This window comes from Rhineura floridana, chromosome 21 (assembly GCF_030035675.1).
Source record: "Rhineura floridana isolate rRhiFlo1 chromosome 21, rRhiFlo1.hap2, whole genome shotgun sequence".
NCBI lineage: Eukaryota > Metazoa > Chordata > Lepidosauria > Squamata > Rhineuridae > Rhineura > Rhineura floridana.
This window is the reverse complement of record NC_084500.1, coordinates 2,536,252-2,541,081: the sequence shown is the minus strand read 5'-3', so window position 1 is coordinate 2,541,081 and position 4,830 is coordinate 2,536,252.

Sequence of the window (4,830 nt, the reverse complement as noted above, 5' to 3'; positions counted from 1 at the left end):
GCGCTTTCCCTCCCCGCGGTCCTTTGAAAGCAGGGCGAGGCCGCGCCCCCGCGCAGCCGGCCCCTTGTGACTCCGCCCCTTCCCTGGGCGAGCCACGCCCCCTCAGTCCGAAATCTCAGGTAGAGTTTTCTCAAACTGGATTCTTAATTAGTCTGCTAAATGGCATTCTCTGTGCTTGTGTGTGTGTGACTTGCAAGGCCCGAAAAGAGGCATTTGAGGTCTTTCAATAAATGAATAAATAAATTTCTGGGCTGGAGGGCGAGATTATAACTTTAATGAATAAATCATTGTAATAAATAAATAATAAAACTGAATAAATGCATGACAACATAAAAAAATAATCTGTGCTCCTGGATAATAATAATAATGAATAATTATTTGCATTCCCTGCCTGAAACCTTGGAGAGTCATTGAGAGTCAGTGTGGACAGCACTGCGTTAGATGGACCAATGGCCTGAACAAGACAGTTTCCTCTGTTCTGAGTAAGCACTCATGGATCCAGCTGCGTCCCAGACTACATGGCACATTGCATTTATTCATTTAAAATATTTCTATCCTGCCTTTCTACCCTATAACAGGGCACTCAGGGCCACTTACAATAAAATCACACACATACATAATAAAATTGTACACAATTTGTTATGTGTCTTGAAGTCGATTATGACTTATGGTGACCCTATGAATCAGCGACCTCTAATAGCGTCTGTCGTGAACCACCCTCTTCAGATCTTGTCAGGTCTGTGGCTTCCTTTATGGAATCAACCCATCTCTTGTTTGGCCTTCCTCTTTTTCTACTCACAAAAACATTAGAGTAAACTAAAATACATAAAATACAATATATATATCAACGCACACATATATAGGGGGAGTGGTACTAAAAAATTAAAATAAAAAGCTTAAAAACAGTCTCAGGCTCTCCCATCAGTCCCTCCCATGGGCTCTTTGGAACAAAATGGTTTTTAAAAGTCTCTGGAAAACCACTAGGGAGGGAGCAGAACAGGCTTCTTGGGGTAGGCTATTCCAAAGCTTGGGGGCCACAGCTGAAAAGGCCCTCTCCCGCGTCCCTGTCAGTTACATAGGAGCATGACCCATTGAAATCCGTCGCACTCTTGAGGACACATGCATAAATCCAGTTGCAAGGCTTGCTGGAATCAGGGCTGCAAACCTGCACCCTTACTTGAGAGTAAGCACCACTGAACTCAGTGGGAGAGGTACTTCTGAGTGAACATGCATAGGCACCAGCGCTACTGCAGGATTTACTTCGGAGCAAAGGTGCGCAGAGTCAAGAGATCCTTGCCAGGTTTTCCGAAACGCCCACAAGAGAAAAACCGTTGAGAAAAACACCTGAGATCACACTCTAAGGATTATACTACTATTGAGCCAATGCTAAGGGTGGGGGAGGAAAGTGGTCCTGTATCATCAGGACAGACTTTTGGGGAATCCAAGTCTGAATCAATAATAATAATAATAATAATAAAAAAGCAACACACCCCTCCAACTGCAGCTGTTGGAAATAGTTTCCAGCCCTCCTTCTCCTCGATAGCTTTCTGCGAGCAGGGCTGCCTGATGGGGAAAATTAAAAATGGGACTCTCCCCCCCGCATCCCGAAGTGGTACAGTCCCAGGAAGATATAAAAGCCTAGCGGATGACGCCATCTGAGTTGTTGATTTTCAGAGGGAAACTGGTGTGGTTGGGGTGTAGTAGGTTTTCCCCCAAAAATTATCTTTGGTGTAGGCATGTTTGTTTTGTTTTGACCAAAACTTTGCATCTATATATATACACACACACACAGAGGAGAACTTTAGCTAGTTTGTGTATGTTGGAAGGGAATCTCTATTGTCTTTGACGCTGTAACGCTGACTTCTAATACTTTTGGTAGGGCTATTTCTAAATTAGCAACCTGCAGATTTTGCAAATATTTCCTTCAGAGAGAGAGAGAGAGAGAGACTGACATCTTAAGGTGTTTTTTTTTTTGAAAAAAAAATCTTATTTAGGGTACAGGAGTGCGCTATGTAACATTGCATAGAAAAAGTTCGTGATTTGAAAGGATTAAAAATAAAAACGAGGGGAAATAACCTAATTGTTGTTAGTCTACAAGAAATGTTTGCTAAAAGGAACATTCCTCTCTCCTCCCCCCCAAAAGTTATATGTTGCTTTATAGCTATCAAGATGTGGCTTGCAAACAATCCTTGCAATAAAACAAGCCATTAATGTTGGACAAGTCTTCCTCTCTTAACTTTTTAGGTCATGGGTTGGGTGTGTAAAACAATGGATGCTGTCTCCGATTCAAAGTCATTTTCATAGGCTCTTTTGGGCGTGGAAGTGATTTTGTAGAGTTGTTGTCTTCGCTGCCTGCACAAAAGGCAAGGGGGATTAAAAGGGTAAAAGTCAGATTAAACGTGAAAAATTTGTAAAAACGTTTTATTTCTTAACTTAAAAGAATGTATACACCTATACCTAGAGGGGAAAAAAAACTCTTTCAATGTTCACCTTTTAAAATAGAAGGTGCTGGAGCCTTTTCTGTAACCCCTGATAACTTGGAGTGAGGCTGTAGTATCAATCAATTTCAGTCTCTCTCATTTTTCCAGTCTTAAATTCAGTTCTCCACATTTCTGCAGCAATTCACAGATTTTTTTAAAATCTTCATGAAAAGTCTCCAGTATTTTAGTGCAAATTTCTCCTAATAAACATCTTTCCATAGGCAGTTTTGACTCATGTACACACATTTGCAAGCAGTTTCTATTCATCGAATGCATTTTTTGCATCTTATTTTCACTCATAGATACATTTTTATACAAACTTTCCTCTAATAGATGGCGTTTTTGTAAACATTGCTTGGTGAACTGCGTTGCAGAATTGGAATAAGTGCCAGTTTGGGGACCTGGCTCCCCCAAAAGTAAGGGATTTAAGACCCACTGAAAAGCTGCATGACTACACCCCCGGCCTTCCCAAACTGAAATGATCCCATATTCCTCTTACCTCTGCCTCCATTTGTAATCTCCCTTGTGGCGATGTCTAGATTGCAAGCCCTCTGGGGCACTATGTATGCAGATGGTTCTGTGTTAACAAACAATAGTAATAATTTATACTAGATTCCTGTTATCTCTGAAAAGACAGAAAGTGCGTTTATCAGCATGGCCTTCAGTGATTTCTTAGCTAGAAAGCCTAAAACATGAGTGGTGCATTATATATATATATAATATATAAAAATATATAAAATATAACATTTTATTTTTAGGCCGCCTATCTGGCTGAATGAACGGCCACTATTAAGTGACTAAAGGAGCAGAGAAAAGCAGAGGACCTCCTTATCCAAGCTTGTTTAGCCAAGTGGGCAGTGTCTGATAAAATTAAACATGCCTTTGTTAAAGAGGAGAGGGTAGAGTGCATAAGAGGCTAGTATATTGGGATGGCATCACTGAGCAAGTGGCATGAATGAATGGCTTGTGCGTGTGGGGGGGTCTGATAGCTGGTAGTGCCCCTGCCAAAGAACTCTATGAAAGCCTTAACCTCGCATTGCAGACTTTGAATTGCCAACATTTCTCAGGAAAAGTCAGGGTTTCCTTAAAGTTTGTGAATGTGGTGATGATTCGATCAAAGCATTTATTATTTATATGTTTATTACACTTGTTAGCCAAAAGTCTCCCAGTAACTTAAAACACATTTAAAAACAAATATATTATGCCATTCATACAAAACACCTACAATTCATTAATGCACACCTATGTATAATATAATTGTTTATGTTTATATCATAGAATCATAGAATAGGAGAGTTGGAAGGGGCCTATAAGGCCATCAAGTCCAACCCCCGGCTCAATGCAGGAATCCAACTTAAAGCATCCCCACATGTGGCTGTCCAGCTGCCTCTTGAATGCCTCCAGTGTTGGAGAACCCACTACCTCTCTAGGTCATTGGTTCCATTGTCGTATGGCTCTAACAGTTAGGAAGTTTTTCCTGATGTCTAGTCAAAATCTGGCTTCCTGCAACTTGAGCCCATTATTCTGTGTCTTGCACTCTGGGATGATCGAAAAGAGATCCCGGCCCTCCTCTGTGTGACAACCTGTCATGTACTTGAAGAGGACTATCATATCTCCCCACAATCTTCTCTTCTCAAGGCTAAACATGCCCAGTTCTTTCAGTCTTTCCTCATAGGGCTTTGTTTCCAGTCCCCTGATCATCCTTGTTGCCCTGTTCCAGTTTCTCTGCATCCTTCTTGAAGGGCGGAGACCAGAACTGGTCACAGTATTCAAGATGAGGCCTAACCAGTGCTGAATAGAGGGGAACTAGTACTTCATGCGATTTGGAAACTACTGTTAATGCAGCCTAATATAGCATTTGCCTTTTTTGCAGCCACATCACACTGTTGGCTCATATTCAGCTTGTGATCAACGACAATTCCAAGATCCTTCTCACATGTCGTACTGCTGAGCCAAGTATCCCCCATCTTATAACTGTGAATTTGTTTTCTTTTTCCTAAGTGTAGAACTTTGCATTTATCCCTGTTGAATTTCATTCTGTTGTTTTCAGCCCAATGCTCCAGCCTATCAAGGTCCCTTTGAATTTTGTTTCTGTCTTCCACGGTATTAGCTATGCCCCCCAATTTTGTATCATCTGCAAATTTGGTAAGCATGCTTTGTACGTCCTCATCCAAGTCATTAATAAAATGTTAAAGAGCACTGGGCCCAGGACCGAGCCCTGTGGTACCCCACTCATTACTTCCACCCAGTTTGAGAAGGAACCATTGATAAGCACTCTTTGAGTACGATTCTGGAGCCAACTGTGGATCCATCTAATAGTTATTCCATCCAGCCCACATTTAGCTAGCTT